Raw genomic sequence first — 25,387 nt, 5'->3', positions numbered from 1 at the left:
GGCACATTACAATGTCACGAAACTAATATTAAATTCATCGAGTCTGCTGTTTTCCAGCTTTTACTCTTTATCGCGTCGACTGCAGATCAGTGACAAGTAGCATACAGAACGGAGCTGGGCAAGTGGCTCCTCCTACTTTGCGCACTCCCGTGAATGGGGAAACAATTTTTGACGGGGGTAACTACTTTGGCACAACAGCGTTCTGCCGTCAAGGGCGATCATTGGTTAAATGTGATCATGTGACTGATGCAAGCCAGATCCTTTTATTTAGCAAAACTGTGATTAATAGTTAAATATTATTGTTGAGGGGCACAGACAGGACTCCGCACGCACACACACATTAAAAAAATAATAATAATATATATATATTTTTTTTAAAAAGTTGCCTCAACAAAAGGGCACCTTGGGCACCCATCAGGAAAGGGGCGGGTGCTCAAGCCCCTCTAGCCCCCCTCCCCCTCTGCACGTGCCTGCCTTTAAAGGTTCTTCAATGAACCACTGAAAGAAATGGTTCTTCAAAGAACCATTGTTTGAAAGGTTCTTTGTGGCACCAAAAAAGGTTCTTCTATGGCATCAGTCTAAAGAACCACTTTTGGTTCCAGTTGGCACCTTTATTTTTCTGAGTGTGGGGTGGCAAGTGCCACCCTAAAATGATCTCTTGCCACCCCAAGTGCCACCCCAGTTTTGCATATGACAGTGTTGTTTATTAAAATAAGATCGCATTAACAGTTTGAGCGTAGTTACAGTCAGCAGTGAATATAAATGCTAAAACTGAGTATATTCCATAGTGTCCCCCCCTGCATCAGTAACAAATGGTTCAGCCCATAGCAGGACAGCTTTTTTCTTGTTTTCAGCAGCAAGTGATGCTTATGATCGTGCCAGAGCACATTCTGAACAACACCATGGGAATTTTGGATTTTACACAGGTGGGTGGATGTTACACTGTGGAAATGGAGGAAGGTGAGTGTTATTAACCCTCTGTGGTCCACGGACACGCTGCACCTCCAAATCACATGACTGATGTAAGCTGCCATAGCAACAAGCTGCAGCAACGCTGAGTCTCTGTTTCAGCCACATTGAAAGTTCAGACTTCAAAGTTTTTAAATTTTAATTACAGGCCAGTAAATCCAGAGTTATGATCATATATATCAGCCACGCTTTGTTCTAAACACTGTCGTCACGTTTGTGTGTGTTTTAAGCGTTTTCTAAGGACAGCGCGAAAACAGTAAAGAAAGGAAAAAATCCACGTTTCCTATCGGTGGAAAAATGCACCATGTCGACCAAGAAAATTTCTCTAGATCCGCCCCTGGTCTTGCTGCCACAGATGGAGCTCCCACAGCCAGGGGAAGGAGTACTAGCAGTCCAGAAGCAGCGGCCAGCCAACCAATGCAGAGGCCGGCCACTTCAGAGAAAGCCAAAGACAGGACCCTGGACCCCAAGAACCACCCGACACCTGGGGGAACCCCGACCGCGCAACTAAGAGGAACAAGCCATCCCCGGAAAACAACCCTCATAGGAGCAGGCCAGCAAGTCTCGCACCAGTTGTGACATCACATCCTGTGTCGTGCGACATAATCGTTGTGGTGCGTTGATCAGTATCGCTTAATTTTTGTAACTTGATCCATTTGCCGTGGTCGTTGCAATCATGCTCATTTTTCCACCATTTTAATGATGATCCTGCACTGAAGCTCAGAGACACACGAAGACACAGAGTGAGATGTTGAAGCAGTTTGAAAATATGAATTTGTGGAGAGAAGTTTGCAAAAAACACCCTCAACAAAGTCGTGGCTTCCAGGTTTGGCTTCTCCTTATCAGCTCGTGTGACGTGAGCATAAATCTTTGCACAGATAATGTTCATATGTGGATTCCTGGTTTTCTGCAGTTAATTGTGACCCAAAGCGTATTTTTAAAGTGGTTCCAGGCAATAAAGTCTAAAAATAAATACATCTACTTCCTTTTTCTGTGTTCCAGCCTCAGTGACTCTGACACAGTGCTGTAATATTTACACCTCTGATGAAAGCAGAGTTTGTAGTTGCAGAGAAATACTCGACTCATTTTGGGCATTTACGAGCAGGAACCTCAGAAAGCCCCTCGCTGCTTCACTGGTTAAGAAGCAAAGCAAACATTAGTTCACAGTGATGTTAATTAAGGCCCAAAGTTTAGGAACGAACGTCAGCACTTCACTAATGAATGTAATGCTGATTCATGTGCTTGTTTTGTAATGTGCATGTTGTGCGTTGCTATTTCCCATATTCTTTGGCACTGATAGATGAAGAGTCTCAGGCAGGACCGAGGCTGCCAGCTGCTGACAGTGAGCAGGGAGAGAGCAGCAGAAGCTGGGCAAGAGCAGGGCACCTTCAGCCCCCTTCATCAGTCAGAAATCATTTGGGTGTCTGTGTGAAATGTCTGATTTTTAAAATCTTTTTGTAGACATATTTATTAAATGTTTAACAATTATATAGAAGAAAGACAATGTAAAGAACAAAACATGACAAAACCAAAATGAGTTGAAGTTATGAACTGTTTCTGAGAGACAAATAACACCAGGATCCTTTTTGTGTAGCTGACAGCTGGTAACTGTGCAGGGGCGGGTCTAGCAAAGTGTTGCCAGGGGGGCAGGTAGGGCATTAACAGGGAGAGGGGGGCAGAAAGAAATACTTTTCTTTCTTGTTCTCATTTAAAATGTCTCACTTTTAATAAATAATTATCTGAATCTTACAACAAACGTTTTCATCTGATGTAAAATGTATAGAAATCCATTATTGTACATAGTCATTTTTTAGGGTCCCATCATAATTTCTTCAGAAGTAAGTACTGCATATGATGCCAGTGTTTCCCACATTTTCTAGATTCTGCACCAGTACTGTGTGTAAAATGCATCAAAAAGTCAGTTTGATTCTTTCTCAGCTGTCTTTCTGTCTCCTTTCACTTTTTAAAGGTTGCCATGTTAGAAAACATATTTTGCCCTGCCGTGCTGTTTATTGATGTGGCAAATGAAAGGTTTATGAAAATATATCTAAATCTGTCATCAGTAATCAGCAATGATCATGTCTCACCTCTAGTCTCTGTCTTAATGTCAGGTTTCCACCGTGTGTTGTAGATGTTCAGGAGGTTAACTCGACCAACAGTCTACTTCCTGTTTAGAATACCAGGACAGGGAGGATGGTGCAGGTTTAAGTTTATTAGACTGATGCATGTATACCAACAAGACAGCGTCCATCACTGTGACAACAGCGTTTGTTTTCATTCAAAGGCTTCATGGTTTTTCCTTTAATACCTGGTGGGCCGGTCTCCAGTCAAAATGCCCGGGCCGATTTTTTGTCCCAGTCCAGCCCTGGTCAGGAGTCACAGTCAAGTGTGAGCTGCATGGCCCCTCTATGAACATTGTGGCTTTCCTAATGGCCCCTGTTGAGTCTAATTGTTGAATGTTGTCAATGTGTTTCTTAAATTTTACAGGTCTTAGTTCAATCTGTAGGATCAAGACATTCCTTTGATCCTGACCACCTCTCCAGCCACTCTGTGCTGGGGGAGGATTATTGTCGACACATCTCTGTGAAGATTCTGTTTCTTGTGTGGTCAGCTTCCTGCCCTTTAGTGGCTTCACTGTGTTGTGCACGGTGAACCAATACAGGAAGTGAACCATATATTGGGTGTGGGGGAGATCACCATTTTATGGCTAAGGATGCTGTTAGAAACAGTTGGAAGTCACACACACAGAGAGACACACAAACACTAACTCACTCAAACAGCTGAACTACAATGATCCATGTAGCAAACACAAACACAAACACAAAGTGTTATATCGCCTTTGGGCTTTTGGAGCCTTGACCTGACTTTTAAAAAATAATTGGAAAAAAGCTCTATGCTGCTACAAAATGAAAAATAGATATTTGCAAAATTCTGCCCAAGTATGTATTTTACCTGGTTACTGCGTGTGGTGGGCGTGGTCTGCAGCGCCGCTGCAGGGGAGGCGGACGCACCTGAGCGGCACCCGCAATCACGCCTTAACGTCTGTGCTCTCTCTGCTGTTGTTGGTGTGTGTCGGGCTGTGAGCTGCAAAGCTACAGCCGGCTGTGTGCGCACAGCAACCGTGTGTGTAAAGTGGTCAATAAAGAGATGCTGAAAAGCGCGTTCATGCAAACATCGTCGGGTCTGCCGTGATATGTTTACAACGGGACTTCTGCTCCTGAACCTCTGCGCACAGCGTCTGCAGGTCGGGGCTGTACGAAGTCACTTTATCTCTACAGGACTGTAAGCTGTCGTCTGTGAGGCGTGAGCGTGTTTGTTTGAACACAGTTCACGGTGGAGAACAGCTGCTGACATAATGTGGATCCCAAGATCCATAACTGGCCTACCTGGGGCTGAAAGTCTCCATAAATGCAGGCGTTTCGGCGGCTACACCGGCTTCCACGAGTGTGACGCTTATTTTGAGAAAATAATAGAATATAAATGTATTTTTATATTTCAATATCACAATAATCTTCCAATGTAGAACTACAAGTTAAAAAAGAAGTAACATAAATCAAATCCACTTCAGCTAAATACTTCTCATTTATTTCCATCTTACATGCTGTGACTGCAGCCATTCCCACATCTCTGTGAATGGGACTCATGGACATGGATCAGTGGTTGTTGATCAATGGTCCTGAGAATCTGCATAATTAAGATGAAGGAACGGAGCTCCCAGCCCATCGTTCCTGCAGCTGCTTTCAGTCTTTATGCAAATGTCCTGTTTGTAAGACTGAAACCTGCAGCTGAGACTGAAGACGTCACCTGATGATGACGACACGTTTCTCCCACAAAACGCTGCGTCCAGATGAACAGAAGCAACAGACTCACTTTCCTGGATGATTGAGATGCATCAAGACTTCATTGTGTGTTACTTCTCATTCAGCACAGACACATTATTCCTGTTAGGTCATGTCAGCTGTCACTCAGTACAAGCACAACTGTGAACAACACAAACTTCTCTTCAATGTGTCACAGAAACACTAAGTGTGAGAGCCTGTATGACACACAGGACAGACTGTAAGCTCTGCTGGCTGCACAGCACTTTGTAGCAGTTTTCCAACATGTCCTCCACCCGTGATGTCAGTGGTGGGACCCCAGTCACAGCACTCAGCACCACCTCCTTTAAATGGATTTTATAGCAGTTCCTCCCGTTACTCGGTGCAACGCTTCTTAAATGTGTTTTTGCAGGATAAAACACAGCAGGTGGTGTAGAGAGGACGTCAGCTGACGGAGCAGAGGGAGGCAGACTGTGGATAAATGACAGAGTGAGAGGAGAGCAACCATGACAGAAGCACAGGTGTGGCAGATAGAAGTGGCTTTATAGACACTTATTGTCAGTCCTCGTGCATGCTGTGGAAATAAGTGTCTGTGTCATGAGGTGACATGTGAGCTTATCTTTGGTCAATAAAGCTGAACGACCAGTTTTCACTTTGCTTGTTACGCTTGTTTAGTGACGTCTGGGTTTCTGTGGAGCCCGAATTTTGATGAGTTCTGGTGAAATCATCTGAGATCATCTGAGCATCGGTGAAGAGTCAGCAGAGAAAGTGTGGGACAGAAGTTTGCTTTGGACACATGGACTGAAATCAAAAAGTAACAAACAGGATTTCCAATGGACAGTATGGAGAAGTGAAAGTACACAAAGGCTGTGCTGGAACACGTGTGTTACACTTTTTGACAGCTGAGAACAAAACACAATATTTTGCATCATCTCTGCAGTGTCTCTTCTTTCCTCTGCTGTTGTGCTTTTAGCTCCAAACTGTTTCAAATGGTTTGTCAGCAAGCTGACCTCTGACCTCTGCAGTACTAACTCCTGACCCGTACAAAGAGCGGGCGTTTCTGACCTTTGACCTGCAGCTGTATGTCTCTCAGTCTCAGTTCTTCTCTCCGTCACTGATGGAGCAGGTGTAGTTGCTGCTGACAGTCAGTCGTTTGTTTTCTCAGAGTGAGGCTGAAGTCTGAACTGTTCAGAGCATCAGGTCTCATCAACGTGCGCTGCTGTAACGCCGCTTTGTCCTCTGAGATCACCAGGTATGAAACCTGAGTGCTGACAGAGCAGCATGTTCCCCCTCATTCACCTCCACCACCACAGCCAAGGCATGCTGGGAAACTGAGGACACACAGACGGAGAACTGAAGTGTCTGCTGTGTGTTCATCTCAGAGTCCTCACAGGTGACACATTAGCTCCAGAACACCAAGCCAGGTGTTTGAAGCCTGACAGGGATTCTTCCCATCCAGAGGGAGGATTTAGCTGCACAACAATGAACATTAGTGTGTAGTTTAGAAACACAGACTGTGCCTGCACTGCATCTAGTGAAGAAAAGTGTTACTGCCAGAGAACGAGGCTCCTTTAAAGCAGCTGATATTAAGGTTGAAAAATCAACAATAAGCTGATGTAATCAACGTTTCACAAAATGGTCAGCAGCTAAAATCTGGAGCCGTTCTTTGGTGGTAATTAACAGTTTGTTCTTGTTAGCTAATTATGTCATTAAAGGTAGCAGCAGAAGCCTTGTGTTGAAAGCCCATTCACTCACACATTCACACAGTATGTGTGTGTCTGTGTTACACTGTGGACATCCCTTCTGTTGGAGCGCCATCTTGTGGCAGGTTTAAGAAATGTTCTTCTTGTAAATCCAAACTGATGCACCTCCATAGCAGACTGTGGAGGCTTTCAGTGACATGAAGACTTGATTTATACTGTCATATTCTCCTGTTACACAAAGCACAGCACGCTGAACATGGATGAACTGAAACTCCCAGCATCTGACTGAGGAAAAGCACAAATCATTCTCACACTGACTCCTGCTTGATTTTAGATTTGCTTTCAAATCCTCACACTTTCATATGAAGCACTAAATGGGCTCCAGACTGTTTATCTCAGCTTCCTGTCAAACACACTGCTGCTCACACCGAGGCTCAGTTTACTCCTCCAGCCTGGCTTAACCTGCTGTCTGTTAAAAACAGTCCCACACTCCTCTGTTTAATCCTTCTGATCAGACTCTTTGATTTTGTATTGTTTTTACCTGAAGTTGTGTTTTTGACATGGTTCTGTCTGTGAAATAAAGCTCACACACACACTGCTACAGTCCTTCATACACTTAGAAACGAAGCTGCTCCTTTCCTCAGTGCTGACACATAAAGAAGAGTTGCTTTTATATCCAACACGTCTCTGTTCCAGAAAACAGCTTCAGCAGCCTCTGAGTCTGAACTTGGAGTTGGTTATAAGCCACAGGCCTGTGTGCACAGCAATGAGGAAATATAATGCAGTAAGTGAAACATGGATGTGTGGAACAGATTATCCCAAAGGTTGATTCTGTTCATCTGGACGTTCTCAGTGAAACATTTGGTCTCTCGGTCAGGTGACTCCTTTAGTCTCAGCTGACTGCAGCTTTCCAAACCTTTGTCACTGGATCACTCACTTCATCTCCAACGTGTCCCTGACACAGACAGCTGGAGCCGTTACAGCAAAATCATTGATCATCGTTTTTAGAACATTAGCTGGTGTTGGTGGGCAGGCTAGCAGTGCTAATTGTTAGCACTAGTTCTGCTGCTCTCCCTTTGTCTCTGTTATTGTTGGTCTTTAGTGAACAATAGAAAGTGTCTTCATGAGACTGTTGCCTAATGTTCAAATGTAGATAACACCACCTGCACCAACCTGTTACACAGCACAACCCTCTGGTGTAGCTTTGGCTGGAGCACATATTGGCAGCTCCAGTGACATCACCACTCCATGGTGACATCATCTCTACAGACTGTGGCTGTTACATATCCTCACCTGGTAATAATAAGACTGTCCTCAGCTGCACACAGCTCCAAGATGAACAAACTGAAGTAAATACAAATTAGAGTTACGATAGATTGAAATCTTGTAATCAGAGCTAATTCTTAGTGAAACTCTCACAACATCATATCATGATCCTGGGTTAGTGTCTCGGTCTCAGATCACAACATCAGCACAGGCTTGGCTTGGGTGAGGTATTGAGTGGTTCTTGTCCATGACAGCTGCAGGTACAGTGCCATCAGCCATGCTGCACCACATGTCTGCCCAGGAACATTAGTGTGGCTGAGTCTCATGTAAACATTGTGCTAAAGTGGTGGGAAAGTGGCTGCAAGCTGGCTGCACTGTGTCCAATACTCTCAGTATGATATCCACAAACCTCTGAGTGTCACAGAGTGGGCCTGTGCTCAGCTCACTGTGCCCCATTCAATTCTACTTGCATAGTTTTACAAGTAAAATTAAAAGTTGCTCAATGATAAGTTATTGTAGTAACAACTAAGTCCATGGTCATTATTTGTTAATAGTAGCTTAAAGCTTCTGCACCAATCATGGAGCAGCAGGTTTAGAGCATGTGGATCTACAAAAGTAAGTCCCAGTAAGATGGGCTGAGCCTTACATACTAGAAGAAACATGTCATTCCCAGCAGATGAAGCGCCCTTTAAAGCAGGATCTCACTTTAAACCTAAAGAACTTGCTATGAGCATGCAGTGCATTCATGGTTATTATTCATACGATTGTGGGTAGCTAATAAAGTGCAACTATCACATTACATTTTATTATTAAATTGTTGTTGACAATCCCTTCACTTCTGCTTATCTAATTCATGGTTGCAGGATGGCTGACAGCTTCCATTAGGCAGGAGGTAATGTCCATTCTGGCCACAGTGCAACCCACAATGTGTAACTGACACTATTATATTGCATTATGTCACATTGTTACATCTTTTTAATAAATGATGACAGTCAGCTGAATTTGCTGCCCCCTTGGTGGAGGACATCAGGATCAGCAGCTCCATCACAAACACCACAGAAGAAGAACAACACTGGATCAGATTATCTGGACGTGTTTGACAGGGACAGTGTTCATGTTCATGGACATCAGGACAAAAACAGACGATGGAAACCTGCCAGATTTGAGCTAAACTGCTCGTTTCCATGTGTAGTCCCTGGGAGGTCACATGACCAACAAAGACACACAAGCTGTGTCCCAAAACGTCGGCTGCATCCTCCGGAGGCCGCATTTGAAGGCCGATGACGTCACAGCCAGGCGACGAAGGCTGTCCCGATTCCTCGACTCCTTCAAATGCGTCCTTCATTCCCCCGAGTTTGAAGGATGGGTCGGGTGTGTCCTTCGTGGCCCACCATATCCCAGAATTCATAGCGCGGCCCAGCCAAATTTCAGCTGCCAACAATGGCGGCCGCTACTAAGTTTTAAAATTTAACGAGGGAGCACTACTTACTTACAATGAATTCCTTACACTATATAATTTTCCCGTCAGTGTTGGGGAATTCTCAATGGTGCTTGGTGCCATACCCTCAGGGACTTTAATGTTATATAAAAACACTGACAGCTCAATATCTGCCTCAGTCACTCTCCCTGATCCAGCTGAGTCAGCAGTGGGAAAAATCTGCTTTTCACAGGAACTTGGTAACAGCAATAAGAGAATACGTAGTTTATTCCAAGAAGATCTCATGTCTCTCCCATATATAGAATATCTTACTGGAACCGACATGTTCCAGATATCACCTGGAAGACAGTCTGGATGATCCCATAAATATCTAATTGTGAACAAGGTGAAGGAAATCTCATATAAAATTCTTCATAAATGTGACCCAGCCAGTCACTATATGGTAACATTTAAAAGAGACATAAATACTAATTGAACTTTCTGTGGGGATCATCCAGAAACTGTGGCACATCTCTTTTGGTTCCTCTACACAGAGATTCTGGAAGAATTTAGCAGTTTTGTTATTGTCCATATTTTAAGGGAGTTTTCTTTACGATGGAAAATGTTTTATTCTGTTTCTTTAAGTTCCCCAGGAAGAATGATAAATGTTTTTTTATAAAAAATTTGTTAATACTTTTAGCTATTTTATATCCATAAATGTAAGTTTATTAATAAAACACCATATTTCTGCCTTTTTATAAGGATATGAATTGTACATACAATCAATTTCAGACTCAACCAACAAAAAGCCTCTCAGAACAATATTTATATGTTGATTTTTTTCGCCTACTCATATCATCATTTTTTTACTCCTGGTTCTGTATGTTCATGTTCTGTTCTTTTGTAAACTTCATCTGTTTGTATGTTGTATACTCATTATGTTTCAATAAAGTTCGATTTAAAAAAAGGTACGTTCTAAACGAAGCTTCAGACGTCACTGATCACGTGACTCTGGCCAAACGAATCAAGCCTCGACACGGTGCTTCTGAAGCAGCGCGTTGATCTTTCTGACACACGCACCGGAGCGTCAGCTTCAAGCGGACCATCACTACGTCTCACATCTAAAGGTGTCAAGGTAACTTTGAACTGAGTTCAGTCAATCTGGAGTTTTTCCAAGTTTTCTGTTGCTCTCTGTGAGAGAAGAGCGTTAAAGGCGGGGCTCTCCAGAGTCCAGCAAAACAGGAAACCACAGCTGGGTGCAAACCAATAGAATGCATCGTGGTGGGGGGGGCATCACGGGCAAGAAAAAAATAAAATAATCGGTCGTACCCATGCTTCCCCGACGTCATGCCAGCGCATATTGGGAAATTCGTAGGCACCGATCGGTTTTCTATCAGCCATTTGCTGGGAGTAAGGGCGCCCTCCGTTTGCGAGGTGCGCCTGCTGCTGGCGGCACAGGGAGGAGAGGGCGGGGCGGCGGGGAGTCTCTGGCTGGAGCGGCATCTAATAACCAACTCGCAAAACAAAATAAAAACAACAAACAGATATTATGATACAGACTTATAATCTGCACCCATGTTTTTTCTAAATTCTATAAAGTGAGCGCGAGAGCCCTCGGTGCGCCTGCGCGCTGCTGAAGTCAAAGTAAACTTTATTGTCATCTCCGCTACAGACAGTCCAGCATATAGAGAGACGAGACGACGAGGCTGCAGTTACAGCGGTGCAAGTAAACAAACAATAAATATAAGAAGAGTAAGAAAATAAATCTACACTTTAGGACTCGGGGTAAAGGATCAATAACAATTTAAATTTATAATTTACAGTTTGATGATTTAAAGTCTCACACAACCCGTCAAAAGGGGCGGGGCCGGCTGCTTCCAAGTAGAGCACATTTCATTTATAATGATGTAAATCCAAGCCCATCATGGATTCACGATCTGAATCCTGGGTTGTGTGAAATCCCAGAAATCAACCTTAGACAAAGTGAATCTGTGAACTAAGGTGTAGGTCTGTTAGGTTAATTGTGCTGATCCTCGGGTTGGGGGATTTGTGTTTGTACTGGATCGCAAAATTCAAACCAATGGAAGATGGACAACAAAAGTTCAAAGCCATCAGGTGCTCAGGGCCCTGTTTCAGGAAGCCGGTTTAGTGGAAAAACTGAGTAAGTATACCCTGAGTTAACGAAAACTCTGGGTTTTCGGTTTTACAAAGCGAGTTCAGCTGAAGCCTGAGTGAGTCACTATGACGACACACGCCGTGAAGCTAACCTGCCCCCTAGCAGGTTTACTACAACTAACCCTGACTGTCTCCGCCCCTTTGTCGGAAACCTGACAGTAGGAAGTGTCGGACATGGCGTGTCCCTTCCTTGAAGAGCCAGTAGATGTTGAAGCCCAAATTCTCCGCAGAGCTCTCCGCCGGGAGAGAGTGATTAGAGCGCGTTTGGACATTTTATCATTTCCTGATGATTTTCTGTGTGAACGTTACCGTTTCTCAGCACAATCTATAATTTATTTGGATAACATCCTCAGGCCATATATTACGCATGTGACACATCGCGGACATGCTCTCAGTTCTGTACATATTATTTGTATCGCACTTCGTTTTTTTGCAAACGGGAGCTTTCTGTATAATATTGGTGACGCTGAGCACGTTTCCAAGGCTACCGTCTGTTGGGCAGTCAGGAATGTTACAGTTGCACTGAAACGTCTCCTGTACACGTTTGTGTTCCCCGGTCATAGATCCACAAGATTTATCAAAGAGGGATGCCACAAAATTGCAGGTATCAGGATGAACAAAACTTAATTCATGATGTGGTGATACTTGGACTACTACTTAAATTTTACATTTATTTTCACGGTTCCCAGGCGTGATTGGCTGTACAGATGGCACTCACATTCCAGTCATTGCTCCTTCAGTAAATGAAGGAGACTATGTGAACAGGAAGTCTTTCCACAGCATTAATGTACAGGTACATAGTTCCCTGTAGCATGTCAAACTAACAAATTATTTCATTATAGTAATGGATGCTAATTTGTGTTCTCTGCACTGTGAAGATCATATGTGATGCTGCCAACATTATCACAAATGTGGAAGCCAAGTGGCCAGGCTCTGTCCATGACTCACAAATATTCCGTGAATGTACACTGAGCACAAAATTTGGACATGGTGAGTTGAGAATACTTTAAAATATATAAAGACCAATTGCTTCAGGGACATTTGAACTGAAGTGTATCCTTCTGTCTTAGGAGAGTCCACTGGCTACTTGCTTGGTGATAGGGGGTATCCATGTTTACCCTATTTGCTTACCCCTTACTCTGACCCTGAACCGGGCCCACAGCAGCGATATAATCTGGCTAATTGCAGGACAAGAGCCAGAATTGAAATGACTATCGGAATGCTTAAGGCCCGGTTCCAGTGCCTGCAAAGACTCAGGGTCACCCCAGAAAGGGCATGTGACATTATTGTGGCATGTGTGATTCTTCACAACATTGCCACAATTAGAGGAGAACACTGTCCTTCTGAACCAAACATCAGCAGTGATCCAAACCATGAACATCCTGACCCTCCCACGGACATACAAGATGGAAGCGCAGTCAGAGACACCATATGTCACAATCATTTCTTTTGACCCATCACCTCAACATGTTGAAAGAAGAATAAACAGATTTTTTGTTCAACTGGCTTTATTGGTCGCCTGTATTTCCTGTACACAAAGTATTAAAAGATGTAAACCTCATAAAGTGTCTCTGTTGCTTCCTCCTCTGTAACAGCTGTCAATGTTTCTTCATTATTTTCCTGTAGTAAAGAAATAAACAACATTGCTGTTCTACTGTAAACTCATATAATCTGTGGAGTATTACTCACAACTGCATGTTGGTCTGGCTCAACAGGAGGCTGCACCAGATGCAGTACACCACCACCATCAACTGATAGAATATGAGGTTTATACAGGTCACTTATAACTTACAAGGGACCAAATGGCAATTAACAAACATACCAATCACCTTACACTTCATTGTCATTATGCTCTCAAAGACAACCAAGGCTGAGGGAAGGCAAAATCAGTCGGAAAATAACTTCACTACAAAATAATCCATTATGGTAAAGAGTTTATCAAATGAATGTGTCGCACTGCAAAGGTGACTGTGAAGAAAGGATGTATGCACATCATGTATTATTTTGAATTTACCCCCTATGTAGGCACTTGTGTCTTGCGGGGTTATTGACTCAGAGGATGTCCCCGCAGAGATGCCTTCGGCCACAGGGCGCCCACTGTTTTGGCTGAGGGCAAACTGCTCAGCCTCTGTGAGTGGTGGTGGTGGAGGACCCCCACCTGTTTTTCGGGCCTCCGCTTTTTTTCTGTTGGCTATAACGGGCCACATTTGAGCATACAGAGTAAGCAAATATGTACTTGTAATGTGCTCAGATAATTTCAATAAGTGCTTACAGAAAGAAAATTAATGTAGCCTCTAACTGCAATTGATTTACATCGGACAAACAGACCAAGCACTATGGCTCATAATACAATTACACCTTACCTGTTTGGACTATATTTTTATATTTCATTTTTACTTGCTGCCAGGAACGTTTGGGGCCTGTTGGGTTGCACCTGTGCTCACATCACATCACAAAATAAAATGTATAAAATAACAAATAAAATAACATATGATAAAATAACGTGTTAAATGGGTGGAAATCCCTCGATCAATGTTTATATTAACACTCACGCATTGACTCTGTCGGCTATGTTTTGCCATGCATGCTCCCTTTCATTTGCAGCTGAAGCTGTGTTACTTTTTTCCGCGGAATTTGCATGTTATCGGCATATGCTGCCATCAGAATTTCGGCCTCAAGCGCTGTGAAATACATTGACCGCGCCTTCTTTCCCTCCGTCTCCATGGTGACTCGCTTAATCTGTGCTCCGCTTATCAGGGCTTTATGTATCCTCGTCCGCGCGCTTCACTTGGGGTTAAAGCAACTCCGCGTTGACTGAACTAATTGTTATCAGCCTTTCTGAAACCGAATATTCCGAGTTGGACAGTTCGGGGTTACTCGACCCTGAGTATCGTTTTTCACTCTAAGTTTTCTAAACCGGCTTCCTGAAACAGGGCCCAGGTTAGAAAAAAGAGAAAAGATGCAGGTAAGCAGACGTGTGATTGGATAATGGCAGGTCATCCTGAACCAATCAGACTAAACTCCAAACAATACATTATGTTACAGATTTTAATATTAATTAGTCATTGTTACTTGTTGATTTGTCCTTTTCTCATTGTGTGACGAATTATGACGACTGTTTGGTAGCTGTTATTGTCTCTCTCTCTCTCTTCATGTGTGTTTCTCTGGTGAAACAATAGTTTTGTGTTAATGTTAGGGCTGCACGATTTTGCATAAAATGAGAATCACCATTTTTTGGCTTAGAATTGAGATCATGATTCTCTCATAACAATAAATAAACATAAAACAACAAATGTCTCACGTTTTGTTGTTGCAGCAAAATGTTGTCCTGCTTGAAATTCCGTCTCCACCGTTGCTCGACGCTGCGTGTACAGAGCAGGTAGTGCAACAATAGAAAAATAGTTGCGGGACGGCACTGTGTAGCATTTGTCTAGGGTGGTATAAGGCTCCGCCCTTGTCATTTGTTGAGCAGGAAGAGTGAGCGCTTGTTTTCATGCAGAGTACGTCCCGGATCAAAATGTGAAGTTTTACAAATCACCACTTCTTTAGTGAATATCATTTCAGTCTCAGACAATCTCGTTTCTCTTACAGAGGTTGAATGCACCTTCTGCGGATGGCCGTACCACACAGTGTGCGTGGACTTCCCCTGCACAGAAGGCAACTACAAATGCTGTGAATGCTAAATAAACAGAAACAAATGATCCCTGTTGTCTTTGCTTGATGATTGGTTTGAGTCTTGACAATCCACATTGCTGGCGTTGCATCTTTCAATGCCAGCAATGGCAGGTATCAGTGCTCAAACTGTTGGGTCTAAACTCAGACCCCGCTGTATCCAAGACTTATTCCCATGAAAGAAAAGCAAGGCAACAATGTTCGATCGATTTCTTGCGCAAGGGAGGCCTCTCATCTGTGACCAGCACTTCGAAATGACCACAATGGTGGCCTCCTCTCGCTGCCTTTTATTGACAAACTTCAAACAATAGTTTACAAAACACCTCCCCCTGCAACCCCCCTTTGGTTACAAAGCCAAGGACTGTATGTAAATGTATACACTGTGTGTGTGTGTGTGTGTGTGTGTGTGTTATGTGAGAGTGTGTGTGTGTGTGTGTGTGTGTGTGTGTGTGTGTGTGTGTGTGTGTGTGTGTGTGTGTGTGTGTGTGTCCTCCTGCTGACCACAAGGGTCATAAACCCAGGAAGTTTACATCAGAAGAAACAGATCTTTCAGATAGGATGTATCTACAATAAAACCTCCCCCAGCACAGAGTGGCTGGAGAGGTGGTCAGGATCAAAGGAATGGCTTTGATCCTACTGCTTAAACTAAGACTATACAAATTTAAGAAAGGAGAGAAGCACAGAATGTTAAAAGAGCAATATTGCAAGAAGTAGTTGTGAAACCTGAGGATGAAACTACAGCTCAATCCACTGCAACTACTCTAGAACAACACCGTAGAAAAGCATTAGGAAGAGCAAGAATGTTAGCAGAAAGAAGAGCCAGAGAAGAGCGTGAGAGAGCAGAGGCAGAGGTGGAGGAGAGATTAAAGGCATATTAGGAGCAGCATTGAGTCCATTACAGACTAGGCAAGGTAGGAAACAGAAAGTAAAGTTAGTGAACACAAACGTTACAACTACATATCCATCCCTGACACAACACAACACAAAAAAAAAAAAAAACCATATGGTGTTTCTGTAACAGAGTGTGAAGATGAAGAAAGTTTTTCTCCTGATCAATTCGGCGAGTGTGAGAGTGTCTGACGTCATGGTGTGTGTGAAAGGTATCCAGCTGGGGCAGACGTGATTCTGCAGGTCACCTGCCCAGTGGACGAAAAGAAATAAAATAGTTGTGTGGATGAATGATGGCATGAAGAGTGTTTGGTGTTTCTCAGTCTGAAACAGCTGTAATGCTATTTTCTGTTTTGGAGAAAAGTACAGTTAAAGAAAAAAAACAGAGAGAGATGTGTGTTGTTTTAAGCAGTGATGAGAATAATGGAAGTGTGATGAGAGAGGAACACAAAAACATACAGAAAATGCATTAACTATACTAACCCCACATGCATATACACATACAATGATACTAATGAGACCAGACAGCATCTTAAGCATGAGATTCTGTTTGTCATCTTGTCCAAGTCACTAGTAAGATGAAAGTGATACATAGACTAGTGGACTGAATATTATAGGAGGACAGATGGTTGCATCATAGAGGAGAAAACAGAATGCTGATGAGAGGTCTTAAATGAGTGAGCTGAGTGAGCTGATTGTGAGTTTCTGGTGTGTGAAGAAGTTTTACCATGGCACACATTTAGTTACATGAGAACTAAAACTTATTATGTGCTAAGACAACAGGGTTATGCTGTATGTTGTGTGTATGGCTGATTGGATGAATGTTTGAGATTAAACTGGCTGTTTGATTTGTCTTTTATTACTAAAGTTGAACCTGCCAATTGGGTTGTTACGATTTATCCCCCTGGCATGAAGAACACGTGTCATGACTTAAACAAGGCCTATCTTTCTTTTATTTTGTTACTTTCATGGTGCACTGAAAGTTTTGTTTGATGATCTCTGTTTGAGCAGATCTGCACGATTAGAACCGAAGCGTCGTCGAGAAAACTGTTGCAAAGTGAGCTTCTCCAAAATTAAAATGGGCTCTTATTTGGGACAATTAGGAAACAAGTTCCTGTCCAAAAGGATTCAACGAGGAAATCCAGTCTAAATTATTTTTCTTTTTGAAATGACGTCGTTTTGCTGAGCGTGGAAACGAATGCGACGATAATTTCCACAATTAGCAAAAGAAGGAATCACTGAGTGAATGAGTAAGAATTTTAAAATAAATGGGGAACTGACTGACTGACTTAACACCATTGTGTGAAGTCAACCCCCACCTGACAAAGGTGTGGATGTATCTCTGTGTGTGTCTCTGTTGCAGGAGAAGGAGACCACAGGAGGAAACTTGGGTCACATGACTATGTGAACTCTGAAAATTTAACCTTTTTAGTTTAAATTCTCTGTCTGTGAATTTACCATGTGTGTGTGTTATTCACTAACTTGTGTTGCTCACAGACATTACTGTGAGAAAGTGTATACACCTGCGCAGCGCTAACATTTACATTTCTTTTTACAGCAGATGGTTGATCATGTGATTTGTAAAGGATTCAGCACAGACAGACAAGTGACGATTGAACAGATGTGCAGTGGTTACAGAATAGTTACATGGAGCTCATTATCTGACCACACTGTTGGGCTCATGGTGAGTGACAAACTTAAGGGAAGTCACTGATTACAATGTGGAATAACATTGAGATGTTAAATAATTTGGAACAAATTATGGGAAAAAGTAGGAGTTTAATGAGTTTAGAATAAACCTGCAATGATACTTGTCTCTGTGATGCTAAATACTTTATTACTCTTATGATCTACAGTTGGTTGCAAATGTGAAGTTGTTTTAAATTTAAGACTTTGTCTTCTGTGATACAGGAGCTGGGAGCTAAACAAGCTGAACATTTAAGTGCTGACTAATGTTTTTACACAGGGTTACAGCGAGTGAAGCTGCTCCAAGGGACAAACCCTGGAGATTGTTTTAGGGAGACTGTGCAACATTCTTGTACATGTCTCATTGGGGAGTTGACACATGGCGAAAGCCGTGTGGCGAGAGGAGTGTCATTTTTTCAATTTGTAGATGTCGTGAGATGCCATGATGAGAAGGAGTGACTGAGAGGATCGCCCATAAGATGGAAGCTGAGGGAGCGTGCCAAGCTCCAAAAAGTGATAGCGCAGAGGAGGTCCAGCGATGGACTTGTGGTTCTGTGAACAGCACAAATGCCAGGTGACTGTAAAATAACTAACAGCACTTTTTCCACAAGTGAAGCCAGTAACTTACTATCCTAAAAGATTAGCTCTAGTTGCTCGTGCTTTACCTCCATGCGTGAGATCAGTATGTGCAGCAGCTTAAGCTGTACAATGTTTCAATAGTTTATTTCACCCTTTGACACTGTTAGTTCCACACGAGGTAGATGTTTACTATCGCAGACTAAACTTACATTTCTATCATCTACAAGACACTTGTCTTTAATGTTACTGTTACTCTCACAACCACACATATTACCATAAAGTGGTGCACAATTCTGAATCTGTCCAACCCTTTTTGCCAACGGAGGAGGCCACTTCTCATGAGTGTAGAGAGCGCGAGGAGAAGAAGTGTAAGCTGAGGGATGACTTAATAGATGTGCCACTTGTTGAGGGAAAGGTTTGGTTTGTTGATGATTTGAGTTTTACAACAGCAGAGGGACAGACTAGAACAGGTTTTACTGTAGCAGACAGTGAGAGAGAGTTATCTATGTAGGCCAACTAGCATGTTTCATATTTGCTTGAGCAGCAGAGATGCTAGCTTTAACGGAAGCGTGTAAAGCTGTAGAGAGACAATATACACTGATAGGCAGTATGCATTTGCTACTGTACATTTCTTTGTAGTGCAGTGAGTGAGACGAGGTGAGATAACTTCAACAGGGAAACCTGCAGAACACACCAAACTCTTGCAAAATCTGCTGGAGGCAGTGTTATTAACCAGTAGAATTGCCGTTTGTAAATGTGCAGCACACATGTGAGGGAGAGATTCAGTTGCATTAGGGAAAGTTTTTGCAGATAAGATCACAAGAGAAGCAGCTGTAGTTAAACATGGTGTTAACCTTTTATCAGTACAACATCAGCAGACATGCAGGCCCACTCACCTACAGCAGGAAAACAGTTGTGACTTACAGAGGGAGCAAGCTTGCAGGATGGTGTTTATTATCTGTGTGATAAACCAGTACTGCCTAATAATTTGTATAAGACTGCTGCTATTTTGAGCCATTGGCTATACCATGTCTCAAACAGGAGGGAGATGAGCAGTCGTTATACTCACTCTAGAATTAGTTTATACTCTAGGATTATTAAATACTTTTAAACAATAGTTTACAAAACACCTCCCCCTGCAACCCCCCTTTGGTTACAAAGACAAGGACTGTATGTAAATGTATACACTGGGGGTGTGTGTGTGTGTGTGTGTGTGTGTGTGTGTGTGTGTGTGTGTGTCAGTCAGACCTCCTGCTGACCAAAGGGTCATAAACCCAGGAAGCTTACATCAAAAGAAACAGATCTTTCAGATAGGATGTATCTACAATAAAACCTCCCCCAGCACAGAGTGGCTGGAGAGGTGGTCAGGATCAAAGGAATGGCTTTGATCCTACTGCTTAAACTAAGACTATACAAATTTAAGAAACACAATGGCAACATTCAACAATTAGACTTAACAACCTTCTTGAAAGCAAATTTGCTGCAAAAACTTTTGGGTCTGCCTGGACTTGTATGAAAACCATAGCAGGGTTTCAAAACCCCCAGAGCAGCAGTCAGGTCATTTTAGATGTTTTAATTCAGACAGAGATTTTCAAATGCTTTAAACATGTTTTATGCTCGTTTTAGTTCTTCTGATTTCAGCGAGGATATTTGGGAACTGAAACAGAAACTGAGAGATACTCAGCACTTTATCATTGAACTCAGCGATGTTAAAAAGGCCTTTCATACAGTCAATGTGAACAAGAGCCAGGTCCTGATAATATTAGTGGCCGCCTAATTAAATCTTGTGCTGATGAACTCAGGCCTATATTTCAGGTTATTTTTAACAAATCCTTGCAAACACAACATGTGCCCTCTCTTTGCAAAGAAGCAGTCGTGGTTCCTGTCCCTAAATCTAAACGACTTCAGGCCTGTTGCCTCACTTCAGTTGTCATGAAAGTCTTTGAAAAAATCCTCAGAAATGTGATTATGAAGAGACTGAAGGTCAGCTGGATCCAATGCAGTTTGCATACAGGCCCAACAGAGGAGTGGAGGACACACTTTTGACTTTACTAAATCTGATTCTTAAACATGTAGAGAGTAAAGGGACTTTTGCAAGACTTCTTCTCATTGATTTTTCTTCGGCTTTTAATACAACACAGCCCCATATTTTAATTAAAAGACTTTTAGAAGAGTTTGAAATCAGGAAAAACCTGCTGGGCTGGATTTTAGATTTTCTAACTGACAGGTCACAAAGAGTGAGAATAAATGGGGTTCTGTCTGACCCAGTGTTCTCCTCCACAGGTTCTCCTCAAGGCTGCGTCCTATCGCCCTTATTATTCACTCTCTATACAAACATGTGTCAGGGCAGACATGAAAACAGGGTCATTGTTAAATATGCAGATGACTCTGTTATTGTCAGCTTACTGAAAGAGGGTGAAACTAACCACGGCCCAGTCATTGATGACTTTGTTCAGTGGTGGGAGGAGTCTTATCTCCAGCTGAACATATCTAAAACAAAAGACATGGTTGTTGATTTTAGGAAACAACAAAATGGGCACGGAGTCACTTTAATTAAAGGTCAGAAAATAGAGCAAGTACAATCATATAAATATCTTGGGACCATAATCAATGAAAAACTGAACTTTGATCAAAATTGCAAATCAGTTTGTAAAAAGGGTCACCAGCACCTTTATTGCCTTAGGAAACTTGTTCATTTCCACATTGACCAAAAATTTTTAACTTTGTTTTCTCGTTCTTTTATTGAGTCTGTTTTATCCTTTTGTTTGGTGGCATGGTTCGGTCAGACCTCTGTCACAGAGAAAAACTCTCTGAATCAGATAGTGAGATGGTCCAGTCGTCTGATAGGTGAGCCACAGTCTTGTTTAGCCTCCCTGTACTCTGAGCAGGTACAGAGGATGGCTTTATCAATCCTTAAAAATGGTTCCCATCCTCTAAGGGGTGAATTTCAGCTTCTTCCCTCAGGACGGAGGTTTCTATTTCCGAGATGCAGGACAAAGCGTTATAAAAATAGCTTTGTCCCCGTTGCTGTCACTGAATTAAATAAGAACTGTTTTTGATTCGAAATATTAAAGTATGTGTCACAGTGAGTTTTATATATTTACTAGGTATGTGTGTTTTTAAAGGGATGTCAAATGCTGTCATTTGTCTGTAAAGCAAATTTACCTTGCCTTTGGGTATAAATAAAGTTACCTTACCTGCAGACGCTGTGCGCAGAGGTTCAGGAGCAGAAGTCCCGTTGTAAACATATCACGGCAGACCCGACGATGTTTGCATGAACGCGCTTTTTTTAAAAGTCAGGTCAAGGCTCCAAAAGCCCAAAGGCGATATAACAGTTTGTGTTTGCTACATGGATCATTGGAGTTCAGCTTTCCTTTGTTATATTTCTTTAAGAGCTCAAAATGTGTTCATTACATAAATCAAATGTAATTTTCTCTGTAGCACTTCATGGATTTCATAAGCAACACACTGTAGTTGTTCACACAAAGCATAAAGGTAAAAACAATATACACAGTGTTATCTTCATTTTAGATGTCACAAAGTATTTGCGGCTCCCAGTGTTTTCCCGAACCCTGACCCTTTGCGTGGAAACCGGGTCCAAAAGGCTCTTTGGGTGTTAAAGGTTGCTGACCCCTGCACTAGGCCCAACTGACACATATATTTGATTCCAAATACAAAAAATAATGTGTAACCTGCTGGAAGAATGTAGGAGGTTGAGACAGGATCTCAACACTTGGTGTCTGCAACAAAAGACAACAATATGTGGGCCGATCGTGGCTCAAGAGTTGGCAGCTCGTCTTGTAATCGGAAGGTTGCCGGTTCGAGCCCCGGCTGGGACAGTCTCGGTCGTTGTGTCCTTGGGCGAGACACTTCACCTGTTGCCTACTGGTGGTGGTCAGAGGGCCCGGTGGCACCAGTGTCCGGCAGCCTCGCCTCTGTCGGTGCGCCCCAGGGTGGCTGTGGCTACAAGCTTGCCATCACCAGTGTGTGAATGGGTGGATGACTGGATGTGTAAAGCACTTTGGGGTCCTTAGGGACGAGTAAAGCGCTCTACAAATACAGGCCATGTAATGGCAGAAACATTCTCTAGTGTAAATCCTGACTAGTTCATTAACTACAGATCAGTTTCAGTGAACATTATTCACAGAGGGATCTGAGTTCCTTATACCAGACTCTACAGAAACTGTAACACTGTACAGCTCTGCGACTCAACAATATGACAACAATGTAACACACACTAGAATCATCAAATAAAGCCCCACTAACCACTAGAACTAGAACTAACTAACTAGCACTGGACACTTGCATATTAGAGATTTCTACCACCATAGGAGGCGAGATATCATCCTTGAACCAGAGCATCCAGCCCTCAATTTCGGACATAAAAAGCGACGTGGCCAGGCATGATAACACTTTGACTGAACTGCAGGACTGTGCCTCGAACCACTCTGACACCATCGCCACTCTCCAGGCCACTGTGGAGCGTTTGTCTGCGGAGGTAAAGAAGTTAGATGAGAGATGTGGAGCTCTTGAGGCACTCCAGGAGGAATAATTTAAGAACTGCAGGAATACCAGAAGGCACAGAGGGACCCAAGATGACTGAGTTAATTATGTAACCATAATTAAATGGTTACATCATCTTTAAAGTCCCCAGAGATCAGGAAAAGGGCCTGAGGGTGCTGTGTTTGGAGTCTGCTGGTTACAGTGTGCAGGACCTCACAGGCTGCTGCAGCGTTAGCAGAGGGCGGGACATACACAGCTATCATAATCACGTGTGTAAACTCTCGTGGTAGATAGTACGGTCTCATGCTAACCGCTAGCAGCTCAATGTCCTTACAGCATAGCGTCTCTTTGATAGAGAAATGCCCAGAGTTACACCATCTATCGTTCACAAACACAGCCAGACCCCCTCCTCCCTTCTTACCACTCTCCGCTGCTCTGTCATAAGAGGCTCAGCAGCTAAAGCAGCACACCTGGGTCTCCCAGCCTATTAAAAGCAGCCCTTTGCTTCACCTGCTTCACTAAACATTATTATTTTAAGCAGAGTGGTGTGATTTATGTAGGCATTGCTGTGTGACAGGATGACTTTTCTTGCACACCCACCAAATGAGGGCGCACATGCTTCCACGCCCACTGGTGACTGCACACATCCTTTCAAGGAAGCATTTCATTCATCCCTAACAAATGGAACAAAACACTGTGCAGCGTGTTCAGGTTTGAACGTGGCCCTGGCCTCTCTCTGCATCCACCTGGCACATGCAACACACATCCACTCCCTGCTGAGCTGCTTGTATTTGATGTGTTGAAGTTTTGGTAAAGTTTGAATAAATTCCACTTTATTTATAGGAACATTTCATCTGTGGACTCCTGCTTCCCCTCTCCTTGAGCCAGTTTGTGACGGGAACATGACATAAGAAAAGTAATTTATCCCTTTTTGATTCTGTGTATCTGGCGCTCATCCAGTGAGTTCACACTTGGCAGAAACAGACTGAATTTGTCTGGAGAACTTTGGCTTCAGCCAAGTTAGATAAACACACTGTGTCTCTGTCAAAACAGCAGTGTAGTTGTGGCACCCCTGTGAGGGAATGACCACATGAATATTATTTTGTGTAAAACACTCATGTAACGGGACATTTTTCATTGCTATATGTATTTATTTTCAGTTTCTTTAAGAGGATAGAAAATCCATGTAACAGGGATTCATTTTATGTTAGAAAGCAGTGAGGGCGGAACTTTGGTGCTTGCTCCGGGGTTTCGGGGTGCAGTAAGTGGAGCCCACCTTCCGCTGCTTCCTCAGACACGTTCTGGAGGAAAGCAGAGACGCATCGTGTCTTCCTTACTCTGCTCTTCACCTGCTTTTACAGGTCGGTACACGGTGCTCGCACCGAAAATGTTGTTTATTGTCACCATGGTTACCCACGTTAATGTGAATGGGAGAGTTAAGGCGGTCCGCCAAAGTTATTTATATGTAAACACGGGAGAAAACCAGAGGAGTGTCCCGCGCGACCGCACCGCGAGCCCGCTCGTTAGGTGGAGCGCTCGTGAAGCAGAGTCAGTGCGCTCCTATGCTCTGTGCAAACGTGTTGTAATGCTCCAATCAAATCAGTTCTGTGAGATGTGAATGTTAATAGTTCTGTTAAAGTGACTGAGTAGATTAGCTAGTGTAACACAAGCACTCTGAGCAACTCTGTGTAGCTAACAGAGGCATTCATGGGTTGATTCAACAAGCTGTGTTTCATGATGCACTAAATAGTGATTTTGCCAGTAAATTACTGGAGGGAACAAATGTAATGTATTTACCAATGCTGTTATTGAATAGAACTGTTTAGCCAGTAAGACACTGCAGAAGACAATGTGATGTGTTTATTGATATGATAAAAGGATGTAGCTGTTATGGAAAGAAGTGTGAACTTGAGAAACTGAACCAGTTAAAAAGAGTATATTTCACTGATGTTGTGAAATAAGTAAATGTAATTGATGTGAATGAGGAACCAGCTGAACAGTATATTGAAAGCTCATGTTTAGTGTTTTATAGCATTTATTTGTGTGAAATAAATCAGACTCAGACACGTTCTGGAGGAAAGCAGAGACGCATCGTGTCTTCCTTACTCTGCTCTTCACCTGCTTTTACAGGTAACATATTTGTCATCGAGGTCTTCATCCTTGGGACCCGTAACATAGTAACTTCTTCATTGTTATACTTCTATAGTTTTCCCATTTTGTGAGCTGTGGATGTGGAAAGTGTCTCAGTGACACATCCACATGAAAACGGCGTTACCTTCGTTCATTTGCACGTCAAATGAACGAGCTGTTTGGACTTTAACGTCACAGCTGATGCTTCGATACTCGAACTCAAGAGTTCAGCTTCCACTCAGAGGTACAAGTACACACAGCAAAGATAAACGTGTACACAAGGTGGAACCCACAAGTGCACAGCTCCAACCAGAGATGGGAAGTAATCCGATTACTTTTTTCAAGAAACGAGTAAAGTGAGGGATTACTATTGCAAAAAAGGTAATTAGATTACTGTTACTTTCCCGTAAGCACGCTGCGTTACTGCGTTACTAAAACCGCAGCTGTGTGCAGATGAACAATGGATAATCTATCGAGTGTGGAGAGAGTGTGAGCGTGCAGCGTTTAAAGCGTGGAAGCACTGACCTTACTTTGAGTTTGACTCTGTAAAAAGTGACAAAAACATTAGCGTCCGCTGTTCA

At 42.9% G+C, this 25,387-nt stretch overlaps 3 long non-coding RNA genes across 3 annotated transcripts in view; 1 reads left to right on the top strand and 2 right to left on the bottom strand.

Annotated features, from left to right (window-relative positions):
• The first annotated feature begins 10,190 nt into the window (after positions 1 to 10,190).
• Positions 10,191 to 12,855, top strand: LOC146672544 (uncharacterized). The gene is made up of 3 exons (XR_014910579.1): positions 10,191 to 10,308; positions 12,227 to 12,338; positions 12,419 to 12,855. It is a non-coding gene; the product is annotated as an uncharacterized LOC146672544 (long non-coding RNA).
• Positions 12,856 to 16,591: 3,736 nt separating this feature from the next.
• The window catches only part of LOC146672537 (uncharacterized), a 134,939-nt gene continuing 126,143 nt past the window's right edge, over positions 16,592 to 25,387 (bottom strand). The window contains exon 2 of the long non-coding RNA XR_014910378.1: positions 16,592 to 17,332. This is a non-coding gene — a long non-coding RNA (uncharacterized LOC146672537). The remainder of the gene's footprint in view (positions 17,333 to 25,387) is intronic.
• LOC146672538 (uncharacterized) overlaps positions 18,515 to 25,387 on the bottom strand; it is a 131,309-nt gene continuing 124,436 nt past the window's right edge. Inside the window, exon 2 of the long non-coding RNA XR_014910372.1 lies at positions 18,515 to 18,791. This is a non-coding gene — a long non-coding RNA (uncharacterized LOC146672538). The remainder of the gene's footprint in view (positions 18,792 to 25,387) is intronic.

The sequence above is a fragment of the Rhamphochromis longiceps genome, linkage group LG3 (assembly GCF_057381845.1).
Source record: "Rhamphochromis longiceps isolate RC_006_pf linkage group LG3, R_longiceps_female_GT1.1, whole genome shotgun sequence".
NCBI classification, from domain to species: Eukaryota; Metazoa; Chordata; class Actinopteri; order Cichliformes; family Cichlidae; genus Rhamphochromis; species Rhamphochromis longiceps.
This window is presented reverse-complemented; position numbering and strand designations above follow the sequence as displayed.